This window comes from Oncorhynchus kisutch, linkage group LG26, assembly GCF_002021735.2.
Source record: "Oncorhynchus kisutch isolate 150728-3 linkage group LG26, Okis_V2, whole genome shotgun sequence".
Lineage (NCBI taxonomy): Eukaryota > Metazoa > Chordata > Actinopteri > Salmoniformes > Salmonidae > Oncorhynchus > Oncorhynchus kisutch.
The window spans coordinates 5,210,966-5,225,415 of record NC_034199.2 but is presented as its reverse complement, the minus strand read 5'-3'; the positions used below and the strand labels follow the sequence as shown (position 1 = coordinate 5,225,415).

At 42.5% G+C, this 14,450-nt stretch overlaps 1 protein-coding gene across 2 annotated transcripts in view; it reads left to right on the top strand.

Moving 5' to 3' along the window:
- The first annotated feature begins 7,361 nt into the window (after positions 1 to 7,361).
- Positions 7,362 to 14,450, top strand: part of LOC109870976 (poly(rC)-binding protein 3) — a 159,443-nt gene continuing 152,354 nt past the window's right edge. Inside the window, exon 1 of one of the 2 annotated variants that reach the window (XM_020461703.2) lies at positions 7,362 to 7,692. The gene's annotated coding sequence lies outside the window, so the exon portion shown is untranslated. The remainder of the gene's footprint in view (positions 7,693 to 14,450) is intronic. The other variant, XM_020461707.2, reaches the window with a different exon arrangement.

Genomic DNA, 14,450 nt, shown 5'->3' with positions numbered 1-14,450 from the left:
AGGCAGGATATAACCCCACCCACTTTTCCAAGCACAGCCCCCACACCACCAGAGGGATCTCAACAGGTCATCAACTTACTACCCTGAGACAAGGTGGACTATAGCCCACAAAGATCTACCTCTCCACACGAGACCGAGGTGGCACAATGCCAGACAGGAAGATCACGTCAGTGACTCAACACACTCAAGTCGAGTATAGCGAAAAAGTCTGGCACGACATCATTCACTCCTCCTAGGGATGGCATGAAAGAGCACTAGCAAGCCAGTACCTCAGCCCAGGTAATAGGGTCAGAGGCAGAGAATCCCAGTGGAGAGTTGGGAACCCACCAGGCAGAGACAGCAAGAGCGGTTTGTCACTCCAGTGCTATAGGACCTACTGAAGAGATGAGTCTTCAATAAAGACAAAGGTCGAGACCGAGTTTGTCTCTCACATGGATCGGCAGACCATTCTATAAAAATTGAGCTCTATAGGAGAAAGCTGTTTGCTTAGAAATTCTAGGAACAATAAGGAGGCCTGCGTCTTGTGAACGTAGAGTATGTAGGATAGATAGGTAGGAGCAAGTGCATGTAATGCTTTGTAGGTTAGCAGTGAAACCTTGAAATCAGCCCTAGCCTTAAAATGAACCCAGTGCAGAGAGGCTTGCACTGGAGTAATATGATCACATTTTTGGGTTGTAGTCAAGATTCTAGCAGGTGTATTAAGCATTAGCTAAAACCACCCAAAACCAGAGACTGTTAAAAACAAAAGGCTGTTCAGAAGCAAAAGAGACAGTTGGTTATTAAATGCAGAGTAATAGTCAAGTTAAATTGTTTGTTTAAATACACAGAAATGTTTGACAGTACTAGAACTACAACTGTATTGTTGTAATGTCCTAGGCACAACAGTGCATTAACATTAAAAATTGTTTACGACAACACCTCCTGGTGGATCCATCTACAGTTTATTCTAGTCAGTCAACCACTGAACAAGTACAGTGCCTTGCGAAAGTATTCATCCCCCTTGGTGTTTTTCCTATTTTGTTGAATTAAAACCTGTAATTTAAATGGATTTTTATTTGGATTTCATGCAATGGACATACACATAATAGTCCAAATTGGTGAAGTGAAATTAAAAAAAATGACTTGTTTCAAAAAATTATACAAAATAAAAAACGGAAAAGTGATGTGTGCATATGTATTCACCCCCTTTGCTATGAAGCCACAAAATAAGATCTGGTGCAACCAATTACTACCTTCAGAAGTCAAATAATTAGTTAAATAAAGTCCACCTGTGTGCAATCTAAGTGTCATATGATATGTCACATGATCTCAGTATATATACACCTGTTCTGAATGGCCCGGAGTCTGCAATACACTAAGCAAGGGGCACCACCAAGCAAGTGGCACCATGAAGACCAAGGAGCTCTTCAAACAGGTTAGGGACAAAGTTGTGGAGAAGTACAGATCAGGGTTGGGTTATAAAAAAAATATGAGAAACTTTGAACATCTCAAGGAGCACCATTAAATCCATTATTACAAAATGGAAATAATGTGGCACCCAAAAAAGCCATTGCTAAAAGAAAAAAATAAGCAAACACATTTGGTGTTTGACAAAAGGCATGTGGGAGACTCCCAAAATATATGGAAGAAGGTGCTCTGGTTAGTTGACACTAAAATTGAGTTTTTTGGCCAACCGCTGTGTCTGACACAAACCAAACACCTCTCATCACCCCGAGAACCCTATCCCAGCATCATCCTGTGGGGATGTTTTTCATCGGAAACTGGTCAGATTTGAAGGAATGATGGATAGAGCTAAACACAGGGAAATTCTTGAGGGAAACCTGTTTCTGTCTTCCAGAAATTTAAGACTGGGACGGAGGTTCGCCTTCCAGCAGGACAATGGCACTAAGCATTCTGCTAAAGCAACACTCGAGTGGTTTAAGGGGAAACATTTAAATGTCTTGGAATGGCCTAGTCAAAGCCCAGACCTCAATCCAATTGAGAATCTGTGTATGACTTAAATAGTGCTGTACACCAGCGGAACCCATCCAACTTGAAGGAGCTGGAGCAATTTTGCCTTGAAAAATGTGCGGGGGGGGGGGGGGGGGATGAATAGTTATGGATGCTCAAGGTTTCTGTTCTTTGTCTTATTTCTTGTTTGTTTCACAATAAAATATATACTTCAAAGTGGTAGGCATGTTGTGTAAATCAAACCCCCCAAAAATCTATTTTAATTCCAGGTTGTAAGGCAACAAAATAGGAAAAATGCCAAGGGGGTGAATTATTTGGCAAGCCACTGTATACTTCCTTCTGAAAGTATTTACACCCCTTACTTTTTCCACATTTTGTTGTTACAGTCTGAATTTAAAATTGATCAAATTGAGATTTTGGTCACTTGCCTACACACAATATCAAAGAGGAATTATGTATTTTGCACATCACTTTTTCACAAGTGAGGAGAACAACATGTTTTCATTTGAATTGCAGATTGAAATGAATATCCAGTTTCACATGTGGGGGGTTAATAATTTTATTCTCCTCACATATGAAAAGGTGGTGTTAACATGTTGCAGATGTTTCCAAATGTGGACTTGCCAATTCTGTAATGCCCTTCTGTAAAGGTGTAACTTAGCCTATCCCTGGAACTCGGTCTGTTTATTAGAACAAGTCTTGTTTTTGTATGTAAAATGTACCTATTTATTTATTTCTGATTTCTAAGCCACCCCCTGCATTATTATGGCATTGAGGCTACAACTAGGGGGAGACATTCGGAGTGTTACTTTCTCTTCTTCATGTTGGTTTGTAACCGTTGGAAGAAAAGCCAGAGATACTGTGAGAAGCTAACTAGCTCTCCTGTCTCCTTATTTATCCTGTTTCAGTTTTCTACACATTGTTTCATTTTCAAAATCTAGAGATACCGTGTTTACCTAGACTCCGAGTTTTCTAGTCATTTTGATGTATAATTTAAGTGTTTTGACCGAGTGAAAGTTTTTTCCCATTCATGTGTGTAGTCAAGCTAAGTAGCTACCTAACTTTGATAAAGATGATGCCGATGGACAAGGCCAACATCTGACAAATTCAAACCCGACTTTGCCATTTAATTTAAAAAATAGTGTTTATCTTTACTTTTTTGTACAGAAAGTTATCACATGGCCTCCCGAGTGACGCAGCAGTCTAAGGCACTACATCACAGTGATTGAGGTGTCACTACAGACCCAGGTTCGATCCCAGGCTGTGTCACAGCCGACTGTGACCGGGAGATCCATGAGTAGGAGCACAATTGGCCCAGCGTCATCCGGGTGTCGTGGAAATGTCCTGTATTTACCAAATCCTGAGAGCAAACCACACACAAGTCAGAGTTAGTTATCACAAAGTCCATCTTTAATTATATGAGCTCCATCACAACCCTGTGACTCTCAGATCAATTCAGTGTCTATCAATGAATTCTCTGAGAGTCCCTTACACATTGCAACTGAGATCCTTTATAGCAAAGACACACATAGCCAGACAGCATCGACGTAATTTATCGCTCAGCTTTGTCTCCTAAACTATGTGCTTTTCTCAAACTCAGAACCATAAACAAATCCTCCATATCAACAGGCATATATCAAATCCATTCTATCTTGACAAGATCACAGAGACACATTGACTGGCACACAGACATTGTGGAGCCAAGAGATACACGCTTGACCTCTCCCCTCTCTCCAGCCCAAATAACTTAGTCTTGACAGAGAACAGATACTGCAACCCCGCCACAGTATTATACAAACACATTCTGATGAGAAGTAACTTACAAACATATGATGAATATAAAACATCTTACCTATGTTACCAACTAATTCTGATTATTCCCCAACACGGGTTTGGGAAGGGTTTGACCGGCCGGGATTTCCTTGTCTGATCGTGCTCTAGCGACTCTTTGTGGCGGGCCCGGGTGCCTGCAAGCTGACTCCGGTCCCCAGCTAGACGGTATTTCCTCCGACACATTGGTGCGCCTGCCTTCTGGGTTAAGTGAACAGTGTGTCAAGAAGCAGTGCGACTTGGCAGGGTCGTGTTTTGGAGGACGCGTGGCTCTCGACCTTCACCTCTCCCGAGTCCGTAGGGGACTTGCAGCGATGGGACTGTAACAAAAAAAAAGTTGGCACATACTATTATCACATATGACCGCCAAGCACTTTTGGACATAAGATTGCCAATTACTAACATTGATTTCAATGTTAAATCTGACTTCAACCACTGACTCAGCTGTTCTCCTGATCACTATTCCTAAACAATTCCTTTGTTTCATGGGCTACCAAAACGCCGCAGGCATAGACTTGGTAGTACTGGCATCCTTGTGAGACTGAGACGTAGAGAAAATCGACTGGTACTCCCTCCATTTTATTGTTACTCGAGAATAAGATGGATGAGCTTCGCTCGAGAGTCTCCTTTCAGATAGACTTGAAAAACGGCAATATTATAAGCCTTGCAGCGGTACGATCGGATGACGGCAGCCTTGGGCAAATCCAAAGGGGGAGGTGTGTGCCTTTTCACAAGCAACAAGTGGTGCACTGCTTCCAGTGTGAAGGAAATCTCGAGCATTTGCTCACCTGATATATAATACCTCATGGTAAGCTGCAGACCCTTTTATCTACCAGTAGAGTTCTCATTTGTAATGATCATGGCTGTCTACATCCCTCCACAAGCCAGCACCACTTTGGAACTCAACAAACTGTATGGAACCATAAACAAACAAGAAACTGCACAACCAAATGCATCGTTTCTGGTGGGCAGAGACTTTACTGCAGGGAGACTTGAAATTGTTCTACCTCACTTCTACCAACAATTATTCTGCGTCACTAGGGATGCTAAAACTCAACCACTTTTATTCTACCCACAGACACATAAAACTCACCCTCATTTTGGCAAATCAGACCAGTGATGCGCTCAAGTACCAGTGATGCGCTTAGGTACCAATGACTCGCTCAAGTACCAGGAAGTACCAATGGCGCGCTCAATACAGATGTGGTCCGATGAAATTGACGCGAGGCTACAAGACTGTTTTGCGAGTACAAACTGGGATATGTTACGGGATTCATCCGATAGCATTGAGCAATTTACCACATCAGTCAGAGGCTTCATCAATATGTCCATAGATGATGTTGTCCCCACAGTGACTATACTAAAACATGGATTACAGGCTATATCCGTGCTGGGCTAAAGGCTAAAGCTAATGCTAACAAAGAATGGGACACGGACATGGACGCATATAAGAAAGCCCGCTACGACCTCTGACGAGAAATCAGACATGCAAAAGGACAATATTGGAGGAAGGTGGAGTCCTGTTACACCGTCACCGACGCTCGTCGGATGTGGCAGGGCTTGCAGATGATAACTGATTATATAGGGAAACCCAGCTGTGAGATGCCCAGTGACAAATAACTCCCAAACAAGCTAAATGTCCTTTATGCTCACTTCCAGGAAAACAACACACCCAAGCCATGGCCTGTTCTCTCCTTTTCTGACACTCAGACACAGGCAGTATAGGAGAATCAAAGCAAAAACTGTAAGACTGGCCAATAGCTTTACCCCCAGACCATCAGGCTGCTGAATGAGGGGGACAAGGGGAGCTACCGGCTCCCCTTGTCCCCCTCCTGACCCCCGGGCTTCCTACCCCCCTCTGCTTACTCTGCCCCCACCTCAATGGATATTTATCATTGCCACAGTTGTAAATATGTATACATCATTATTTGTATTTTTTTTGTATTGTTATCTTTCACTTTATCCTACAATGTTGAAGCTTGGAAGTCAAGAATTGAGCTCACTGTACCCTATAATTATATCTGTAACCCTGTACATGTGACTATTAAACTAATTTAATCTAGTTCTGGCTAGATTTAGGGAACCTTTCCTGAATTGCTGGCCGACATGCAGTTACACAGTGGGTCATTTCTGGCTGATTTACGGCAGCTGCCTCTGGGCCACTTCAGGAGCGTAATTCCAAACCAAATGTGGGCCAGAATAAATTGGTTGATCTGTGCCAGGTCCGGCCCATATACATTTTGTTATCTGCGATGGAATGCAATTCAAATATTTGCGCAGATTGAGTAATACCAGGTAGAAAACAAATGTCTGAACAATGTTTTAAACATTTTATGTTCGATTTAAGCCAATCCCAGACTAAAAATTATTTTGATTCTCCATTGAGTTTGCTTTTTAGGACTAGGCTTAATCTGTGTCCGGGAAACCGCCCCTGATAGTGCTGTAATCTTAAACCTTTTCAGTCAGTGGCAATTCAACAAGACACGGTAGAACTAATTTCATTAAGACAAGGTGTTATTTTCCGATATATCTGTGGATATCGTTTCCAGGGGAAGACTAACTCTGGGGACTTAAGTCTGGCACTGACCACTGGACATGGTACTTTGGCTATGCATATCAGACCATGTTATAGTGCACTCCCTATTGGCACAGGCATCGATTCTGGGCCCCTGTGTAGTATTTAGATAATTCTCTTTAGAGAAGCTCTCAGACAACACAGGGGAGTCCAGAGGTAGTCCAATGCACTGAAACGTTCCTAAATCTTGAGACATAGGTAATGACACCTATTCCCTAATAAGTGCATGGGCTGTCCATATGGCTTTAGTCAAAAATAGTGCACTATGTCGGGAATAGGGTACCATTTTGGACACAAACATTCACAGCTGGGGCTAGCTGGGAAGTCTCACGAGAATTCTCTCCCAGAGAGAGAAAATCTACCTTTCAACACATCGGTGCTCACATACAAAAACGCTATCAAAGTCCAATTTGCATGCGTTTAATGGAAAATTAAGCTTGACAAAGCCATTGATCATTTATAAAGCTGAGAACTCGGTAGGGGTATCTGGAGAAATAAAATAAGCCCCGACATACAGAGAGTGCATGGGTCAAGTGTGTGTGTTTATTCATCTATGTGCATGTGCATGCATGCCTGCACATCTGCACATATCTGCATGCATGCGCTTCCATGCATGTGTGTCAGTGTGCAGAGATATCCATTCCCTAACTCCACTCCACTTCGACAAACCTGCTCTTTCTTCGGCAGGCAGCCTTTGCCAGGTCTGCAGTGGAGCATGCAGTGTTATTGTGCTGGGTTAAGTGCCTCAAAATCTAATTACTCTAATGTCTGTTGCCATCTTAAATCACACTTAATGGCTAAGTGCACTGGTTTGTCTGTCCTTCGGAGGGAAGCTTCCTTCACACTGCTCCCTGAGTAATAATTCCAATTGGATATGAGCAATTGCACTTATTGGCTGGGGCACGGCACTGGCTGCCGGGTTTCTGATTTGCTGCCAGGGGTGTCTATTGGCTGCTCGCTATTGGCTCCTAGGAGAGAGTGGGAGGGTAGCTCTCCCTTTCCTTCTTCTTTGGTAAAGCGTGTGAATGCAAGTACTCCTTTCTCTCATTGTTTGAGTGACTGCAGGTATTGGTGTCTGCCTCTGAACGTACGCGCGTGTGTGTGTGTCTGGGAGTGTGTGTGTTGGAGAGGGAAAGAGATAAAAAGAGAGAGTGAGGCGAGCAGTGTTTCTTTTCCCCCTCTAGCCTCCCCGTCTCCCTGCTCCCTGTCACTCCGTTCTTCCTCCCTCCCGTACCACCCTGCCTCCAGTCGGATAGACCCTGGACCTCCCCAGGACCCCCCTCCCATCACCCCTTTGACTCTCCTCACTTCTCCGACCCGCTTTGTCAACTGAGCAGGTAAGATGCTCATACTGCTGCGACTCTCCTTATCTCCCCCTTTTTCCTTCCTCCTTTGGATCTCTCTCTCTTCCTCACTCCCTATCTCTTTCCCTCTTTCTCGCTATCTCTCTCTCTCTTTCACTGTCTTTCTAGGTTTCAAGTTCTCCCTCCGGCAGTTCCCCTCAGAATTAGGCATGTTTTGAAAGTGGAAGGTAAAGGGAGATTAAACCTGGGAGGTCACAGTCTTTTCTCCCTCCAACTGATATCACACAGAGATCTTACCTTTTTTCCATGGTCATATATCTTAATCTTTCCCATCTGCCTTTACAATCTCGGGCCCTCAGGGTTCGAGCGGAAACTAACACAGAGAGAAGGAAATTAGCTCTCCTACTCAAACTGTTCTGGGTATATCTCAAGCTGTTCCGGTCTGTGACAGCGCACCATATTTTGGTTGCATCCTTAATTGATTTACACTATTTACTGTTGTTTGCAATAACTATTTATAGATGTCAGTGTCAGCATGCGCTAGCTACTTCCCCAAATGGAGAATACGCAGGTCCACCAGAAACCAGAACGCATGACATTGCACAAACGGTAATGACTTTACAACGTTCGCTACTCCCTTGATTGAATCGAGCAATCTATCTTTCTCCAGCAAGCAGTTCCAACATTAGCATGCTCTATAAAGCATTTCTGGCAACAGCAGAAGAAGAAAGAAAAAAGCTTGATTGTCCTCCACACAGACTCCACACATCCTGTGTTTTGCCAGGAAGGGGATGTTGTGCGATACTAAAGTGATTTTTAGATGTCAATACAACTGGGCCCCCGGAGGTTTCAACAAATTTAACTCAGCCTCTGATGCTTGGCTATTTCAAAGGGGCTTCCCCTGTGTGAAGGGTGACCTTTATATTTGTGATAATGATTTTTTAATTTGCTCTGAAAAATGCATCTCTGCTAAAGCCTGCTGGGAGTATGGGGCCTTCAAGAGAGAGCAACCCTCTTGGGAGGTAACAGCCCTTGTTGAGATTGTTCTGGTGTGTTCTGTACAATTACAATGGACTATGAAAGTACTGTGAGGGCCCCTTGAGACAACAATGACTTTTGTCCTTTCTACTTTAAACAACATTGGTTAATTTAGTCTGAGAGAAACATACAGTACCTCTGTGTCAATGACTGAGGTTGCATATAGCCGTTATTGAAGTTGAGTGTCAGTGAGAAGTGATGAGGCGTAGATTAGTTGTGTGGATTTTTCAGAGAGAAGAACAGGTGTCTTCATTTACACCGATATCCCTATGAAGCCGAGCTGGCTCTGTGCCGAAGGCAGGATCAAGTGAAAGTGGCTCTCGAAATTTCTGCTAAGCTTTTGAAATGTTTCCCCCCCTCCCCCACTTGAATAGCTGTCTGCAATATGGCAGAAATGTCAAATGTTTAAGGTTAGGAATAAGTGGCCGGTTTCCACGTCATCTCCCGATGTCCTCAGACATGGATGGACGTTGAATACTGACTTGTATCATGGGTGACCTGGCTTCTCCTCTTTCTTTATCTCTCTCTCTCTCTTCTCTTTATAAGGAGTTGTGGTGTGTTGGACACTCTGAGACAACACTAGTATGTCATGTCAGAGGTTGAAGTTCAAATAAGAACATATTTTTGGTAATCCAAAGAATGGGGCTGGGGAATTGTAACTAGTTTCATATTCCTTGACAGAGTTATGGAGGTTAGGATTGCAATTGGCATGATATTTTTAAGCATTTTGAATAGAGTTTGTTTACAATACTAACAGCCTTTTAGTACAATTGTCTAATCCAATAAGAAACACCCAAGATCAAAGGCTGTTAGTATTGTAAGCAAACTCTATTCAAAATGCTTAAAACTATCATGCCAATTGCAATCCTAGCCTCCATAATCTTAGTACAATTGTCTCATCCAATCAGAAACACCCAAGATCAGATTATAAGGTACTTCTACGTTATATTATTCAAGAACTAATGGGCATCTATCATTAATTGAAGGGGAACAATAGTCAAAATTTGAAACTTAAAAGAGGCTTTGGGGCTCCCGTGTGGCGCAGCGATCTAAGGCACTGCATCTCAGTGCTAGAGGAGTCACGACAGCCACCCTGGTTAAAATCCAGGCTGTATCACAACCGGTCGTGATTGGGAGTCCCATTGGGCGGCGCACAATTGGCCCAGCGTCGTCTGGGTTTGGCCGTGCAGGCCATCTTTGCAAATAAGAATTTGTTCTTAAATGACTAGCCTAGTTACATAAAGATCACATTTTATTGGTCACATACACATATTTAGCAGATGTTATTGCAGGTGTAGTGAAATGCTTTTGTTCTTAGCTCCAACAGTGCAGTAGTATCTAATAATTCACAACAATATAAGCTAATCTAAAAGTTAAAGAATGTAATTAAGGAATATATAAATATTAGATTGAGCAATGTTGGAGTGGCATTGAATAAAATACAGCAGAATAGAATACAGTATATAGAGTTGACGTCGGAAGTTTACCTTAGCCAAATACATTAATTTGGCTAAGGTAAATTAATACATTTATCCTAGTAAAACGATCACCACGATCACCACTTTATTTTAAGAATGTGAAATGTCAGAATAATAGTAGAGAGAATGATTTATTTCAGCTTTTATTTCTTTCATCACATTCCCAGTGGCTCAGAAGTTTACATACACTCAATTAGTATTTGGTAGCATTGCCTTTAAATTGTTTAACTTGGGTCAAATGTTTTGGGTAGCCTTCCACAAGCTTCCCACAATAATTTGGGTGAATTTTGGCCCATTCCTCCTGACAGAGCTGGTGTAACTGAGTCAGGTTTGTAGGCCTCCTTGCTCGCACACGCTTTTTCAGTTCTGCCCACACATGTTCTATAGGATTGAGGTCAGGGCTTTGTGATGGCCACTCCAATACCTTGACTTTGTTATTTTGCCACAACTTTGGAAGTATGCTTGGGTTCATTATAAATTTAGAAGACCCATTTGCGTCCAAGCTTTAACTTCCTGATTGATGTCTTGAGATGTTGCTTCAACATATCCAGATAATTTCCCCCCTCATGATGGCATCTATTTTGTGAAGTGCACCAGCCCCTCCTGCAGCAAAGCACCCCCACAACATGATGCTGCCACCCCCGTGCTTCATGTTTGGTATGGTGTCCCTCGGCTTGCAAGCCTCCCCCTTTTTCCTCCAAACATAACAATGGTCATTATGGCCAAACAGTTATATTTTTGTTTCATCAGACCAGAGGATATTTCTTCAAAAAGTACAATCTTTGTCCCCATTTGCAGTTGCAAACTGTAGTCTGGCTTTTTTATGCCGGTTTTGAAGCAGTGGCTCCTTCCTTGATGAACGGCCTTTCAGGTTATGTCGAAATAGGACTCGTTTTACAGTAGATAGAGATACTTTTATTCCGGTTTCCTCCAGCATCTTCACAAGGTCCTTTGCTGTTGTTATGGGATTGATTTGCACTTTTTGCACCAACGTACGTTCCTCTCTAGGCGACAGAACACGTCTCCTTCCTGAGCGGTATGATGGCTGCGTGGTCCCATGCGTACTATTATTTGTACAGATGAATGTGGTACCTTCAGGCATTTGGAAATTGCTCCCAAGGATGAACCAGACTTGTGGAGGTCTACAATTGTTTTTCTGAGGTCTTGGCTTCTTTTTTTCTTTTGATGTCAAGCGAAGAGTCACTGAGTAGGCCTTGAAATACATCCACAGGTACACCTCCAATTGACTCAAATGATGTCAATTAGCCTATCAGAAGCTTCTAAAGCCATGACATCATTTTCTGGAATTTTACAAGGCACAGTCAGCTTAGTGTATGTAATCTTCTGACCCACTGGAATTGTGATGCAGTGAATTATAAGTTAAATAATATTTCTGTAAACAATTGTTGGAAAAATTACTTGTGTCATGCAGAAAGTAGATGTCCTAACCGACTTGCTGAAATTATAGTTTGTTAACAAGAAATGTGTGGAGTGGTTGAAAAACTAGTTTTAATGATTCTAAGCGTGTGTAAACTTGCGACTTCAACTTTACCCATGAGATGGGTAAAAGCAGTATGTAAACGTTATTAAAGTGACTGGTGTTCCACATCAGTTTTATGTTCTTTCATCAACATGCTAGTGTGTACTATTCAATAATTTATATATACACTAGATGACTAATTGGGGCGCTGTGTTGAAGCCATGCACACACTGTGCTTCAATCTTGCAGTCCCCCACCATCATATATATATGTTTTATGCATATAAATGCATTTATTAATATATACATTCGTTTTTGCCATATTTACTCTTTCAGACACCTTAATGCAAACTTTAAATTATATTATATGAGAAGAACATATGTAAAAATGTTCTTTGAAGTATCATTTTTAGAGATGCATGTAATTTTGTCCATGAAACATTGAATTGAAACACTGTATAATTCAATGCATTCCTAGGCAGGACTACTCCTACCGGGGAGTGCCAATATGGCTGACCGGTGCCTTCAAAGACTCAATGGCCATTACATAGCATCAGCAATCCAGGGTTTACAGTATATACATCACAAGTACTATTGCATGGTATCAAAATTGAAGTGGAAATGTTGCTAACACTTTACTTAAACCCATAGTAATGCACTATTATTCTTTATAAGCAGGTATGATCCCTCCCTTCTTGTTATGCCACACCATAATAAATGATAGCTTAAGTAGTGTTATCAAAATATTGGGGACTCAAATATATAACACCACTTGAAAATAATTTCTTACATATACCGTAGTATCTCTAAGTAGTTCCACCACTACCAAACAGTTGCATTGTCAGAAATGAAACAATAATACAGTACAATAATAACATTAAGTCTATTCTCTTTGAAGAGCCCTCCTCTTGTCTTGAGCCATGCTCTCAAAGCAGCTGGTCCCTTTGTGCTTTGGCTGCTTCTGCCTGTTCCGGATCTCATGCTGTCCTGGCTTGGGAGTTGCCTCGGCAGCAGTGGCACAGCGTGAAAAGGGCACTGACATTCACTGGCCAGTGTCCCCATGTATGCCAGAAGGGATGGGGAGAGCACAAAGCAGACACATACGGTACCAGTAGCATCTACTCTGGTCAGATCTGGCTTCTGTTGTCATGAACACTCTTTAGTTTGACATTGTTTTTGTATTTAAAACAGTGCCGTCGGCCAAAAAGGATAGTTTTAGGCATTCATCAGTTCCATGTTCTGAATGATTTGAGCTATGTTGACATTTTCTGTTTTTATCTTTCTCTTAAATATAATTTCAGTATTTTGCATACACCTTTTTTCTGCAATAATCACACCTCGTTTGAACCTTTATATGCCTATGAGCTGTAGGCTATGATATTGCTGTGATATAGGTGCATTGTTCAGAGCATGTCCGTGGTCAATACATTATTCCCGAACAACATATTGTAGATTAGAATCCTATAATTCTAACGCCTTAACGCCCTTTTGATGTCCTATGGACATAGATGCACTACGCCACAGCAATGGCGGGACACTGCTTTTGTGTCCCTTGTTTCTCTCCCTCTCTCCTTCATCTCAGCCCTGATTGGTAAACAGGCCTCCCCCACTGCGGTGGGTTGTAACTTAAAGGCATCCGGCCCGTGTCATAACTCATAAGCAAATGCAATGCTGGAGGGGGCTGAAACGGAACGCTGTACCTTTTCAAAGTTGAGGCTATAGGAGAGAATTATGACCTGTGAAATCAGAGGCCTTTTGTCTCGGCAATGTAATTTAAGCTGGCAATGGGCCGTGAGATCAATGAGGGGCTGAAGAGCCCGGAGAGAGAGAGAGATAGAGGTGGAGCTTGGCGCTTTGCCTCCCGCTGCCTGTGTTAACATCGCTCTGGGTGGTGCAGTTAGGCCGTGTATAGGCAAGCTGCCACAATGTCAAAAAGCTATTTTTATACCCGTTAATACACAGGGGGTTCAGAGCAATGCTCTAGTGGGATGTAACGTGGAAATATTATTGTTAGCTAGGAACAGGCCTGGCTTTGTTGATCAAAGTATGGTTGGTGGCATGGGAGGGATGCTGTGATTCCATTACATCCAGGAGCGCTGTTCAATCAAAACTGGTATGCAGGAGTTCAATACCCTGCTTGTGATTTTTTAACCCAATGATCCCACAGATTAACGTTCAGAATAAAAGGAGTACATGTTTCCTTGCACGGTGAGAACAATATTGTTTCACCATATCCCTGACACCCATGGATGCTGGTTTTAATTCAGTAGGACCCTGGGTCCCAAAAGCCAGAGCAAAGTGGAGTATAAAGTGGTCAATGACCTAAGCTGGTCACACACTTTGTGGTTCTGCTTTCTATAGTGCCCTCAAAAGCCAAAGACCTACTGTACTGTAACACTGTGTGCTCTTGCAAAGAGACATGTCTGCAGCTTATACAGAAATGCTATCTGGTAATGTCAAGAGAAATGTAAGGGATATGCTTGAGCCCTGTCTCTTAGCCTGCACTTAGCCCACACGCTCTCAGCGTTTTTGCTTGATTAAAACCCAGGAGTTTGTAGAGCACGATAGGTGCAAGCGCAAGGGCTGACAGCTTAACCGCTGATTATTCAAGCCTCTTAGGCTAAGCCACGGCACTCGAATGATTAACATCGACTCTTTTCCCCCTCTCTCTCCGTCTCAATCTCTCTCTTTCATTCTGTCTTCATTGAGGGAGCGGAGTTTAGGAAATGGGAAAGATGGAGACAGACCGCAGAAGGCAGACCTGTTGTCTCATCGCTTGTGGGGATCAGTGCATAG